This window comes from Lissotriton helveticus, chromosome 3_1 (assembly GCF_964261635.1).
Source record: "Lissotriton helveticus chromosome 3_1, aLisHel1.1, whole genome shotgun sequence".
In the NCBI taxonomy this organism is placed as follows: Eukaryota; Metazoa; Chordata; class Amphibia; order Caudata; family Salamandridae; genus Lissotriton; species Lissotriton helveticus.
Window position 1 is genome coordinate 1,193,114,422 of NC_136061.1, and position 15,375 is coordinate 1,193,129,796.

The 15,375-nt window shown below is 49.1% G+C and overlaps 2 pseudogenes; both read right to left on the reverse strand.

Moving 5' to 3' along the window:
• Window positions 1-656: 656 nt before the first annotated feature.
• Window positions 657-809, reverse strand: LOC144825709 (5.8S ribosomal RNA; annotated as a pseudogene).
• A 955-nt stretch (window positions 810-1,764) lies between these two features.
• LOC144825461 (18S ribosomal RNA) lies at window positions 1,765-2,444 on the reverse strand (annotated as a pseudogene).
• Between the last annotated feature and the right edge of the window lie 12,931 nt (window positions 2,445-15,375).

Sequence of the window (15,375 nt, forward strand, 5' to 3'; positions counted from 1 at the left end):
CCAATCTGGGGTGCACCTAAATACTTACCATGTCCAATTTAGGGAAGAAGCACAGAGACTGGGGTCCTGATTAGAAGGGTCCCAATCAGACTAGTCAGAAAAACATAATAACACCAGCAAAAAGTGAGGGTAACCATCAAAGCAGATTCTACTTTCCTACAGTCATCATGTCTGATCTGAGGTCGTAGTCGAATGCCTAAGGGTTGGGGAGCTGGGGAACAGGGGCACCTGGGCTGCAGGGGCCAGGGTTGCAGCAGCAAACTCTTTTTCCCGTATCGGAGACAGAGGCCCGCAGGGCCAGACAAGCACCTGCAGGCCTGGCAAGGGGGTGGCCCTCTCCAGAACCTGGCCGCAGAAGTGGGCCCCAGAAGCGGTATGTGCTGGAAGCCATGGGACACCACAGACAGCAACAAGCGACATGCATCCATGTGCCCCGGGACGTGCCTGGGGTGGACCAGTGTGCAGCATGCCCCCTACTGAGGTGAGAGAGAAGGCTAGGTGCACCAGTGGCATACCTCAGCCACTGGACCGGGGAGGAAGGAATATTGAGACGGGTGATAGGGGGTCTGACCTTGTGGGTAGGTCAAAGGGAGCAGAGCTACTCTGCGACAGCCTTGCCACGCCCTAGGGAAGCACAGGGATGCTTGACGATCGAGCAACCTTCAGACAGACGTAGTCCCAGAGGAACCTGTGGCCTCAAGGTGCTTTTAAATTGTCAATGATCAATGTGTCCTGCATTTCATTCAAATTCTTGCACTTAGCTGCCTTCTTCGTTGGCGAGCAAGCCAAGTTATCCACCGTTAGGAGTCACAGGCAACTTTTTACAATGTTTGCCCACCTGCGGGGGCAGGGGAGGCAAAAAGAAGGCAGCGCCATCCTTCCGTCCACCGCCCACATGGCAAGAAGGCCCGGCGCCCCGCCACGGCTTCCCCTCCGGGAGTCGGCCTTGACGATTTCAAGAGCATTTCCAGGTGCTTGGCCCAGGAGCTCCCGGTCCCCCCACAGGCGAAGGGGGCTCCCGGAGTGAGAGAAGCAGGCAGCCCCACCGCTGCTGGTCCATCCCAGAGGACCGGGAGGGACTGCATGAGCCTAAACGCTCAGCTGGGCTGCATGGGACTGGCATAAACCAGGTACCTGTCAATGAAGGAGGGTTGCCTCACCTGCACGTTAGACATCCGCCACCAGACTCAACCCCTGCAGCATCGAGAGATGGTGGGTAGCCCACCCGTTGCCCTGGTCAGAGGCATTGGAAGGGAAAAGCCAGGTGTCTCCCCATCCAACACACCACCCGTTGAGAGGAGCTGGGTCCCCTAGCGGCCTCAGCTACTTCTCTTCCAGGCTGCCTTGCTGCCCGAGAAGGGCCACTCACAGTTGCCCTAAGTCTGGCTAGGATCAGCAAGGGAGGGCCAGAGGTGGCAGGACCTTCAGAGGCGCTTCCAGCCCAGGGAGGCAATGCCATTCAGTTTATCCCCATGGGGTCATGCTGGGTGAGGTTGGTATACATTTCGGAAGGGCCTACAATTGTGCCTCTCCTGGAGGGCGAAAGCCATCCCCTGTCCCTCACGCATCTGTTGTTCAGGTCCTCCCAAGTTGGAAAAGCCTGCCCAACACCCGGTCCTCACCCAAGCTCCCGGTGGCGCCCGCTTCACCGTCCTGGTCATGTGAGGGCTAGGTCCTGAGTCTATGGTGTGTTCTGTCTGTGAGTTGGCAGAGTGTTTCGGACTGGCGCTGTGAGTCACTCAGGTCATTCCACTGTTAATGATCCTTCCGCAGGTTCACCTACGGAAACCCTGTTACGACTTTTACTTACTCTAGATAGTTAAGTTTGATTGTCTTCTCAGCTCTTCACCAGGGCCTTTGCCGACCCCAGCGAGGCTTATCCGAAGACCTCACTAAACCATCCAACTGGTAGTAGCAACGGGAGGTGTGTACAAAGGGCAGGGACTTAATCAACATGAGCTTATGGCCCTCATTTACTGGGAATTCTTTGTTCATGGGAAATAATTGTAATCCCCCAATCCCTATCATGAACGGGGTTCAGCAGGTTGCCTCTACCTGTTGGCGAAGGGTAGACACACGCTGAGCCATTCAGTCTAGCATGCATGCAGCCCCTGACATCTAAGGGCATCACATACCTGTTATTACTCGATAGTAGCTGAACGCCACTTGTCCCTCTAAGAAGATGGATGTTGACCGCTGGGTGTCGCATAACTAGTGAGCATGGAGGAGTCTCGTTTGTTATCCAGACAAATCGTTCCACCAACTAAGAACGGCCATGCACCACTACCCACAGAATCGGGAAAGAGCTATCAACCTGTCAATCCTTTCCGTGTCAGGGCCGGGTGAGGTTTCATATGTTGAGTTACATTAAGCCACAAGCTCCTCTCCTGGTGGTGCCCTTCTGTCAATTCCTTTCAGTTTCAGCTTTGTAACCATACTACCCCACGAAACCCAAAGGCTTTGGTTTCCCGGAAGCTGCTCTGTGGATCATGGTAATAACACCGCCGGATCACCAGTCAGCACCGTTTATGGTCGGAACTACGACTGTATTTTATCATCTTCGAACCTCCATTCTTTAATAATGAAAACATTCTTGGCAAATGCTTTCTCTTTGGTCTGTCCATCTCTTGTGGAACTATACAAATCTCCCCTGGCCCTCTTTCAGGCACAGATACCTCCACTTTTTACCTGGCTTCAGTGTGTTTTGCTTGTTGTTCACTGGGATTCTGCTAACCAGGAACTAATTGGCAGTGTTCTCTCCTCTAAATTTCCAGCTAAGTAATTTGAACCCCCCCACAATTGGTATACTGGTGTACCACTGTAAGTCCCTAGTATATGGTACTGCGGTATCTAGAGCATTGGTACCCAAGGAGTCTCCTATCAGCTGGAGCATGTATTGTGCCACCCATGGGAGCCCATCAAACTGTGTCTGCAGAGCTGCTATCGCTTTCTGCGTGAAATAGTGCATGCACCTTTCACTTTAGATATACGGCTGTCCTTATATCCCGGTCACTGCACTTTACATCTATAAGTCACCCCTAAGGTGAGCCCTACAGACCAAGGGCAATGTGCATGGTTCTAAGTGTGAGGGTACCCCTGAATGAGCAGGGGGCACCCCTAAAAACTTGAGATTCCATTCTCTGGTCTTTGTAAGTGTGGGCAGCCATTTTAAGGTATGTAGAGGACACTGGCAAGTAAAGATGTCCAGCTACCTAATGGCTACCCCAAACCTGGTCATGTTTTGGTATCAAACATGTGGTAATCATGCAACCACATTGATTCCAGTGTTAATTGCACTATACCATGTACTGGGGGGCTTCTTCGAGGACAACCCAATACCTACCTGTGTAGCCTTACAGTGTCGGCCTGCCAACCCGAACTGCTGCCGACCCCAGAAACTGTTCTGCCCCCTTGCTGATGCTAACTCAGGCAGGGGAAGGTGAATAAATGATTTCCTGCAAACGATAGGTGTAACCACCTTTCCTTAAGAATTAGGTAGGGTGGGGGTACTTCCAAACACCACCAGACTGCACCGACCAGTTTTGCCCAGTTGAGGAGCCCTTGCCTCAAACTCTGGCGTAAAACTACACAAAGGACAGGGGAGTGTCAATCTCCCTGTCAAGCTCCTCCATAGGGAGGTGCCCAGAGCTTCTCCAGGTGGCCACTTGGTTCTGCCATCTTGAATCTCGGCCCCTGGGAGCATCTGACTGGCTAGGCCAGCTGAGTAGCGTCCCTGACCTCCCCAGATAGGTGTATCACCGCAGAAGATGTCCTTTTAGGAAGGTGGATCCTTAGATTCATCATGGACTTTGTCAAGATTTGTCAAGACCTGTCTGAAGACACTTCTGCTGTTGGACACTGGAACTCTGCTGCTGGAATGAGCTAGGACCAAAGACAAGACTGCTCATGGTGGGAAGACTCCTGCTGCAACTATGTCTCCACGCTCTTCCAAATTTCTGCAACTATGTGATTGTGCATTTTCCGAGTCAGCAAGCACTCTGCATGCTTCCAAGCAAGAAGGAATCTCCCTTGGAGTGAAGGAGGGTTAGTTCCCTGCACCTGTAAGCACCTCAATGATGATGACCAGTCTGCTGATCCTGCTGTCCCACGGACACTCCCTGACTCTACAACACAGGTGGTGATTTGTTGGCTCCCCAGAGGCCTGACCAATCTTCCCTGCAACTTGGGAGACTATAATCCCTCTCCAGCTGACCTGAACCACATCCCTGTGCACCTCCTCTGTTTGCCGTTACCAAGGCTTCTTGACTCTCCTCACTAAAGATCTTCGAGCTCCATGAAACCCCAGCCTCAAGCATCACACACCTTCAAGGATGACGTGCATCCTCTGATGTGCTGCTGAGGCTTTCCTACGTCTCACTGTGCCTGCTTCCAGAAGTTCCTCGAGGGGGCTCCAATGATTCTTGCTGGCTCTCATGCATGATGAGGGCTGGCCCTGACTTACCATTGCTGGGTTAGTCCCACAGACCGTGCTGGTCTGCAACAAAGCATATTTTCTTTTGACCCGACTGTTGTAGTTGCCACAGCTTGTTGGTAGTCCTGCTGGCCACTGACCCTCCTGCATCCTTCATCTGTCGTAAGAAAACTTCTGGATCACTCTTAGGTTCCTGTATTGTCGTCTGGGCTCCACAGATGCTTCATCAACACAGTTGTGCTACAGCAAGTACCTCCTACAAGGGGTGGCATTGTGTTCCGGCTCCTACTAACCACCCCCGGGTGGTTTGGACTCTGTCCCCTCTGCTTTCAGGTACTTGTCATCCAGAATCTATGTTTTGGTTCCACCGTCCTAGCCCATGAGTCGTTGTAGCCGCCGGACTTCAGAGATCCTCCATTGGCTCGCCATGGGCGGTTTCGACACCACTTCGCACTCATGCACCCGGGCTCCCTGTGTAGGTGTCCTGGTTCCCTGGGTATCCACAAGTGGGTGGCTCTCCAACCTCTCTTGTTCCAATTGGTGTTCTTGGGGCCCTTTGGGAAGGGTCCTGAAACAAGAAAATGCCAACCACGACATACCCTGTGTTATCCTATGGACATGTGACCTGTTGTATCCACCACTCTGCGCATGGGCGCCTAGGGGTCCCTAGCTACCTAGCTTTGGTGGTTCTGTGCATCCCCTGGGCTTCTCCATCCTTCGGTATCAGACCCCTGGGGGGGCACAAACTGCCAAGCCTGCTCGACCTTTCCTCTGCTGTGTAAGGCCTCTGGAAATGGCACGACTTTGAGTCGGGTAGTCCCTGGCGAGGTGGAAGCTCTTTGCTTGGAACAACAGCTGAGGCTGGCGGCCAAGCAGTCCATTCCTAAATAGAACAAACATGCCCAATCAATAAGACCATACTGCGCTGGCCAGACCACTGTGCACTGAAATGTTGGATTTGTGACCCTGCCTGCTCTCAGGGAAGGCAGGCTCGAAGGAAAGGCTCACTGGGAAGGTCTGTGAGGAAGGCACAAACCCATGCCCCTAGGGAACACGCACTGACAGCACCCGGATGATGACCGCTGGACCTCAAGAGGGTCAGGAGTACCAGGTCCCTAATAATCAAGAGGAAGGCTACCACCCTTTCTTGTAATCTGTGTGCACAGAGTGACAGAGGGAACCACCAGCATGAACATTCCCAACCTCCTAGAGCCCTGCCTGGGCTTGAGGAAGCGAATGAGCCCTCATTGAGACCTTAAGGGCAGCTGGGATGTCGGCTTCATGTCCATGCCTGCTCTCAGGGAAGGCAGACTTGGAAGGGGCTGGGAGGTAGGTGCAGACCCAGTCTCATGGGGAATCGGGCAGGTCTGCCCGGGCCTTGGCGCCACCTTCTTGGGAACCGCTGGACCACATGGGGGACCGGAGTACCCTATCCCTAGTAATCCGGAGGAAAGCTACCTCCTTTCTTGTAATCCATGTGTACTAAGTTACAGAGGTGACCAAAGGCCCAATCACACAGTCCCCTGGAGCCCTGACTGGGTTCAAGGAAGCAAATGAGCCCTTATTGGGATTTTCAGGGACGCTGGGCCATCTGGGTGCGCCATTGGAAAGCATTGCGCACAACCAGATGGCTGAGGAACAGCCATCGGTTTGTGCTATTCTGTAACAAAAGGGCTTCTGTTTGTCATCGGAGGGGGCGGGTAATCTGCCGCCTAGGTGCTCGGAGCCCTGGTTGGGTCTCAGGCACGGGGCTGTAAGGGGGCCCCTGATGGACCTTTGACCTGGGGCCCAGTCAGAGCCTGAGGACAGGGCCCAGGATGGGGACCCCCCCATCAAGGGCCCACTGGGGCCCGGTCAAACCTTTTGAATCCGGCCAAGCAGACAAAGCCTCCCTGGGCCTGATGGACCCCCGTCCAAGGCCCTTGACAGTGCAGCAAAACTGAGGGTGGGAGCACCTGCCCTGGGGCCCAGCCAGGCCTCAGTCAGAGCTCCTGGACCCAGCCATGCACTTGAGGCCTTCCCAGACTTGCAGGACCCTATCCAGGGTGCTTTGCCACACAGCTGGCCTCAGGACGGGGCTCAGGATGTGGGCCCCACGCAATGGCCCACCAGGATCTGGCCAGATATCCTGACCCATCCATGGAGCCCAGGACAGGGGGGACCAACCCCAGAGCCAACCAGGGCCGGCCAGGGCCCCTGTCAGAGCTTCTCAACCCGGCCAAACAGGGGAAGCCTCTCGGGGTCCAATGGACACCAACGCCCAGGCCCTTGGCAGCATGGCAGGCCAGGGGACAGAGCCCAGTTCAGGAGTGCTCGCTCCGGGGCTTGACCGGGAAAGTCATGACTTCTGGACCCAGCTGTGTACGGGAGGCCTCCCCAGGCTCGCGGGACCCCATCCCAGTGGCTTGGCCATGCGGTGTACCACAAGACAGAGCTCAAGACAGGGGTCACTGATGCCAATCAGGGTATTCCCAGACGTGGGTCCCTTGCTCACTTTGCCACTGGATTCTAGCTAAGAAACCGGTCCCAGGATGCTTGTTTCCGGTCCAGGGAAGACATGGCTTGGCAGTTCGGGCTGGACTGTTCCCATGAGGCACAGGGTCAAGACGGATTTGCATATAGCTGTGCCTGAACTGGGGTGACGAAGTGAGCTAAAGAACGATGATGGACTCAACCCAGATCTGTGACTGGGGGTGAGTGTCTGAAAAGTTTCAGCTTTCCGTCCATCATCTCCTTCTGTTCACTGATCCCAGGGCCCGTCAAGGCCCGATCAGAGCTTTTGTATCCAGCCAAGCAAGAGACTCTCCCCGGGCCTGATGGGCCCCGTTCCGGGCCCTTGGTGGTGCAGCAGGCTAGAGGATGGAGCCTGGGGTTGAAGCACCCGCCTGGGGACCTGGGGGGCCCGGTCAGAACTCCTGGTCCCCACTGCATGCAGGGGAAGCCTCCCTGGGTCTGGACAATTGATCACAACTGCTCTACCATTTTTGTTCCCCTAGATTTTGGACCCTATCTCAGCCAGCACCTAGGGAAACTATGCCAACCTAATGCTATCCAGGATGTGCTGACTTGCATGGCTCTCATCACGTTTTATTACCCAGAACTCCTTCTAAACCTCAAAACTTTGACAATAAAAACACATTTTCCTCACATTTCTGTCAAGGAGAGTTCTGGAATCTGCAGGGAGCCACAAACTTCCTTCCACCCTGCCCCTCCAAGTTTCCTGCTACAAATGGTACCGCACTTGTGAGGGTAGACCTAGTGTGCGCAACAGGAAATTGATCCAATCTCAATGAGTCGATCGGCTCATTTCACTTTCAATGTAATGACGGCAGCGTGCCATGGGCGACGATCGTCATTACACTAAAAGAAAAAAATGCCACTGGTGGAAGCTCTTCCACTGCTCCTGAGGCTGAAATAGAAAAAAAAGAAGTCCCTCTGCTGTAAACAACAGACAGAGGGTTTTCCTGGACGTGTGCAGAGGATATAACAGTTACATCCTCAGCTCATGAACACAGCAACTGTGGCGGAAGACGTAGCCATTACATCCTTGTCACAGAAAACGTTAAAATATGAGTGACAGTGAATGAATAATTAGAGTTATGTAATGCATGGTGTGGCGCTTTCCTGTCCAAATATGTATTCTTTCAAATGTTTGTTTATTTGGTTGCTTTTTTACTCTTTCGAGGATCTACATTGTCTTATTTAGTGGTGTCCAAAATGTACTATTTTTTGTGAAATGACATCCGTTATATGGCCGCCAATAACTTTTCTCCCTGATAGTATTCCTAGCACAGAAAAGTAATGAAATACAAGTAAGAGGCTGGTTTGAGGAGACAATGTCTCGTTTGTAAAGATTTTCTACTCCATACAGTTTGCCATTCAAAAGTCATGCAAAAAGGGCAACATTTTCACACAGTTCACATTGGGTGAAATGTGAGATTGATACAAGATTACACTATCATAATATTTTTTTTACAGAATTCTACTTTTCATGATCCTCTCACATTGTAGCTGTTAAGGTACATTGCTTGATCCAAAAATAAACTTGGATGACTATTGCACATTCATTCGAACGAATGTACATTCTTTGGAATAAATGTGCATTTATTTGATCAAAAGTACATTCTTTCGAACTAAACACATTGGGCCCGATTCACAGAACTAACTTAAGATGAAATCCTAAACTTACTACCATTTTGGTATTCACAGAAGGCACTTACTCATTTTGGTATTCACAGAAGGCACTTCCTCATCAATGAGCAAGGGCCTCCTGTGAATACCAACATGAGTAAGTTACTAAAAATGAGTAAATTACTCATTTTGGTATTCACAGAAGGCACTTACTCATCAATGAGTAAGTGTCTTCTGTTAATACCAAAATGAGTATCAGCCTGATTCATGTAGCCAATAGCGCTCGCAAAAGGGCCAGATTCTGAGAATCTGGCCCTTTGCGAGTGCGATTTTTGCATTTGGTATTCATGATCCCAAATGCAAAAATCGCTATTTAAGAATTAGCAAATATGCGAGGAATAGCATTTAAGGAATCTCTATTAGAGATTCCTCAAATGCTATTCATGACACATCAAGAAATTGCGATTTAGCACTTTTGGGGCCGCTATTTACCGAGAGGTCAGACCTCTCGGTAAATAGCAAAAACTCAGAGAAATGCTTTTAAAAGCATTTTTCTAAGTTGCATGTTGCACACACACATGTCCTTTGGACATGTGTGTGCGCAACACCTGTTCAAATGTGCTTTTTGGGGTGCTACAGGGTGTCCTTTGGACACCCCTGGCACCCTTAAAATCGCTATCTTATTTGCGAGTAGCAAATTGCTACTCGCAATTAAGGGATACTCCCCATTCATTCCTATGGGCCTCTTGGCCCATAGGAATGAATAGGGAGTTTTTGCGAGTAGCAAATTGCTACTCGCAAATAGAGAACATGTAGGAATCGCTATTGATTTAGCAATTCCTACATGAATGCCGTTTTGCGTGTCCTCAATAGCGAGTCGCTATGATTCGCTATTAGGGCCACGCAAAACGGCCCGTACATGAATCAGGCTGTAAGTGCCTTCTATGGATACCAAAATGAGTAAGTGCCTTCTGTGAATACCAAAATGGTAGTAATTTTAGGATATTGTTTTAAGTTAGTTCTGTGAATTGGGCCCATTGTTTTTACTCAGTTAAATGCCGTCTGGAAGCATAACATGAATGTGCTTTGTGCTGGCTTTCTTCACATCTATGCACATCGCTTTGTTCATGGAGTGTTTGTACAAGTCTTCATAATCGTTTTGTGAGTACCGTGCATGTCATATTTTCTGAACATTTTTTTTATATGATGATATTATTCTGGACAGGATCATTGTAGGAGCACATTCAGATATTTTTTTTTATCTAACCTTGAGACCGTCATAACGTGAGTAGCGTTTGAATAGATGGAATCTACAAATTAATTGTTAGACGGGATACACTCAGAAGCGAGAGAGATTCATCTCCTGAGGGCACAATTAAGCAATCAAGTGCATACCATGCGAGACCACCCACAGGCAAGTAAGCACAACTCACAGAGGCACAGTAAACCACAGGCCTTTCCAGGGTATAACCATGTGCCATCAGAGGGAGGTGCAACCCACGGAGGCACTGCAAAGCAACCAGGGGATGCGAAATTACACTAAGGGGGAGATTTGCTAAGATTTTGCGCTGTGTTTGCATCACAAAAGTGCAATGGGGGGTGTACCATAGGTGGTGCATGGGCGCTCCCATTGCACCACCCAAGGTTTCTCACTCTAAACCCAATTTACTAAAAACAGTAGATTTGGTTTAGCGTGAGAAAATTGTGCCCTTTTCAACAAGGCGCAAAGAATCCTTCCTTTTCCGACTTTGCATGCGTGCTGCACTGTGCAGCAGGTATGCAAAGTGGGAAAAGCTTTGCATTGTGCCTAGCATAGTATTTTGTACAGGAAGGGTACCCTTTCTGTACAAAACCTATACTACACTCATGCACACACCCTAGCGCTACGGCGCTAAGGTGTGTGCATGGCGCACGTCAGCTGAAATAAGCGCTGGTGCAAGGGAAAGGGGAGGAGAGAGTCATATCTTTGAAAATATGGCTATCTCCTGCTCCCTCCCTTTCGGGCAACAAAGAACAGCCTCGTGCAAACCAACAGAAAAGGACGCATGTCCCACAGCCCACAAACGGGACAAGAAACATATCCTAATGAGGCGCTGGTTTATCAAGCCCATTTAGAGATGCTATTTAATACTCCTACGTGAGGACTTACAAACTCTTAAAGGCGAAATATCATCGGAACTGAAAGAGGTGAAGAGGGACGTAGACGCCATGGGCGGGAGAGTAGCTGATATGAAAGAACAAACCAAGCTCGCGTGGAGGAAGTGGAACAATTGCAGCAGGAGGTGAAACAGCTCAAAGCACAACAAATTGAACTACAGGCAGACGCAGAAGATGTGGAGAACCAGTTGTGTCGGAATACCATTACTGATATTACTCAATACCTACAGGGCCTGTTTCGCCTTATCCTAGAGGTTTCTCAGGACTTTTAAGTCAAAAAAGATCAAGCGCATAGAGTGGGGCTACAGAGACGAGCGCCAGCACCTCCCCCGGATATTCTAGCTTATTTATTGGACTTCCAGTTGAAAGTTGAAAGAACTGATAATATGTAAGGCCCGGGACAAGCAACCTCTTAAATACCAAGACCACCCTATTGCATTGTTTCATGATCTAGCAGCAATAACCCTGCAAAAAGGAGAGAATTCAGGCCGGTGACAACATACCTTCAGAACCAGGGAGACACCGTTTCAGGCTAATATTTAAATGGCAGGGCAAACTACATCAACTCCGTTCACTACGAGACACTTGTCAGATTTTAGGGATCAAACATACAGACCAGGAAGAAAACAGAGGACATGGCCACTCGACATCGCTGTGACGCTGGCAGAAAATAGGAGGAGGCAGTGCTAAGGATTATGCAGGGAAGCCGGACCCCTACATGATAGAACAGGAGACACAAGCTATATTAGATTCATTGTCTGAAGAGAAGACGCCTTCGGAAGGCAACTGAGGGGACAAAAGGCAGATAAGTGCATTGATTATGGCCCGGCTGGCGACAGGGGGGGGGGGGTTCCCCAGGAGTGGGGGGCCTATACCGGATTGACCACACCATGTACCCAAATTCTTTTTGCACCATGGACACATGGGACCGAACTGCGGGTCCTGGACAATATGGGGAACTGTTGGGATTTCAGTTGGGGTTAAGGAGGGGGAGGGAAGGGTCTGGCATTCATGGTATAAAGGCTATACGATCTACCAGCAGAGGTGGGGAGGAAGTTGATAAAAAGGGCAGGGGACAGAGAAGAGGCATTGGTTCGCAGAGATATCTCTTGATAGCAATATTTTTTATCCACATGACATGTCGTATCACACCTTGAAAGCCCTTACGCTTAATGTGAAAGGACTTATTAAGCCCACAAAAAGAAAAGCTATCCTTTCATATCTGGAGAACCCTGAAGCAGGTTTGTGCCTCCTTCAAGAGACCCACTTAATACCCAAGGACTGGCACCAACTGCAGTCAAGAGTCTTTCCCCAGCAATTATTTTCGTCCACATTAGACAAGAAAGCAGGAGTGGCAATCTTGATGGCTAAGCAATTTCGAGGGGAGGTGAGAGACAAAATAGCAGAAATTAAAGGGAGGCTTTTGGCATATACACTACAAGTGGAGGGACAGACCATAGCGATTGGGTCGGTCTATAGCCCCAATGTGGGTCAAGAAGAGTTTTTTCAGAGGTTCTGAACAGTCAAACCTCTATGAGACTAATCGGGGGAGACTTAAATATAGTTATGGAAGCAGTCAAAGACAGATCGGGGAATCGTTACACACAAGGGGGTGAGTTCTCACAAGAAGGGATTAGATGGCTTAGTTCCATGGGATTGGTGGACCTGTGGCAGGCAAAATATCCTCAAGTATCGCAGTATTTGTTCTATTTTCATGCTCATGGTATGTATGCCCATCTGGATTACCTATTCGGCATGGTGGAGCTGAACAAACTAGTGAGGGAAACAAGCCTAGTGCCTGCAGCACTCTCAGACTACAATGCAGTGACTGTATTCCTGCAATTACTTGTGCAACTGAGACACTCTGTGGGGTGGAGATTAAGAGAAAGCTTGGTATATAAGGATACAGTGATGAAACAAATCACTAAATGCATTAAAGAGTATTTAGAGATGAATGACTCTCCAGACGCCTCTATAGCCATGCTGTGGGAGGCCATGAAGGCAGTGTTTAGGGGGAAGATAATTGCAATTACGGCTGCAGAAAACAAGGAGCGGAAAGAAAAAAGAGACCAACTATCAGCACAATTCTTAGAATTGGAACGAGAGCATAGGTCGACAGGAGCGCCCAGGTTATGGAGGCAGCTTAAGGTGGCAAGGATGAAATTACCAGGGTTAGACGTCAACAAGGCTGAATATGCGGCGCTACGGCTAAAATATTCCTACTATATAGGGGGAGACAGGACGGGACGCATGTTAGCGAGCAAGCTTAGAGCCCAGACACAACAGACTAAGATCCAGGCTGTTAAAAATAATAAAGGTTAGGAACTCACTGATGACGAAGATATACCTTATGCTTTCAGGGACTTCTACACGGAACTATACACGGGGAGAATAGATCCGAAGAGCTCATGACGACATATCTAGATGGCGCCCACACATCGAAGATAGCTCAGGAACAGGCGGAGATGTTAGATGATCCTATTAGACTGGAAGAAGTGATTGGAGCGATTGCAAGACCTAAACCTCTTAAACCCACAGAGCCCGACGGGTTCTCAGCGGGGTTTTACAAATCGTTTTGTCATATCCTAGCACCAGTTTTAACCCGGCTGTTTAATTCTATTGGGGGACCAGGATAAATACCTTCCGGAATGCTGTCGGCAGCAATTGTGGTCCTACCCAAACCGGGAAAGGATAAAGAGGCGTGTGTCTCTTACCGCCCGGTGTCCCTTCTCAATGTGGACAATGTTCACAAGCATACTAGCCTCAAGATTAGGTCCCCTGATGCCCAGGATTATTGAACGAGATTAAGCTGGTTTCGTTCAAGGACGGAAAAGTGGAGATAACACACAAAAAAGGTTTTCACATTTAATAGACAAAGCACACCAGACACGTATGGATGCTCTAATACTGACTGTGGATGCCAAAAAGGGGTTCGATTGAGTAGATTGGGGATATCTCAAGCAAACCTTAACTCCCTTTGGTATAGGACAACTTTTCCGGTCATGGATAGCAGGATGCTATAGTTCTTCCACAGCCCAATTAGGGTTAATGGTGTCTCCTCCCGGCCCTTCTCAATCCAACGGCGCACCAGGCAAGGGTGTTCGTTGTCACCACTCTTATTTGCCCTATATATTGAACCGCTAGCCCAATGGGTCAGGGACAATCCTGAGGTAAAGGGCATCCCATTTGGGCGAGAACAGTAACCATAAGTTTATATGCTGATGACATACTCGCTTCACTGGAGTCTCCCGAGAGATCGCTCCCGGCCTTCTGGGAAGAAATGGAAGCTTTAGGGTGAGTCTCTGGGTTCCGAGTTAACGTTGGGAAATCACAGCCTGTCCACTTAATGGGATCACTACTAGGCTCGGTAGCACAGGGACACCACGCTTTCAGGTATTTAAGCAGCATATTCTATTCCCTATCTGGGGAACGAACTAGCTTCGACGGAAACACAAACTGTCACACTTAATTACTCCAAGCTAAATCGGCAGATCACAAAAGAGCTAAATAGTTGGAAGCATCACCGCTTATTGCTTTTAGGCTGCTTGGCTGCTGTTAAAATGTCAATTTTGCCAAAGGCATTATACCTATTTCAGACGCTTCCGGCCTCTTCACCCAAGGGAACGCTTACAAAATTACAAAAAGACGTATATCATTATGTTTGGGCAGGTGGATGCCCGTGTATGCAAAGCGATTTGGGCTATTTGAAACCAGAGGAAGGAGGTCTGGGATCCCTATTCTCCTGGAATATTTTAGGGCTGCCCAATTAAGATACTTAGTAGAGTGGAATAAAACGGAACCAGAGAAACTCTGGTTATTCCAGGAGAGGCCATTGGCGGGGTTACCTTTATGGAAAATACCATTTTTAAAGAAGGCAGATAGACCACAGAGTCTCTTTAGTTCACCTGTTACAAAGCCACTGCTAGAAGTATGGGAAGGGGTAGCTACCAAGAAGGGGCTCACGTCTTTTCCGTCTCCGATGTAACCATTGACAGACAATCGAAAATTCACGCCAAGGTTAGATACACAGGCATTTGCGGCGTGTCAGTCTTCTTCTTGCAGAGTGGCAGGCCATCTAGTCGACATTGAGGGGATCATTCCATTCACACAGCTACAACAAGACTACTCAGTATCTCAGTCAGAGCGATATCATTATATGCAAATTCGGCATTGGTTACTACACCAAGAGGTACAGCCAAAGGTCAGTCGAAAACTGACCAGATACGAGAAGTGGTTGGTCACAAAAAATTCAGATAAAAAATTGTTTTTCAAGCTTTATGGTATGCTGTGACAAACAGCCCCTCAACAACTCACCACTAGTCAGAGAAGATGGGAAAAAGAACTAGGGAGAGAATTATCAAAGAAAAAATGGGGATACATTTACTACAAGACCAAGCACACATTACGGAACATGACCAGTAAAGAAACAGCTACATATTGGTACTTAACACCAGTGCATCTCAATAAAGGGAATTCAAATCTTAGCCCAACGTGCTGGAGAGGATGCAAAGAGCAGGGAATATTACTGCATTTATTATGGGATTGTCCACATCTATCAACGTATTGGTCCAAAATATTAGATGAAATAGATTTAAGGTTTGACACACAGATCCCACGACTCCCGACGTACATTGTTCTAGGGCTTCCTAACCCCT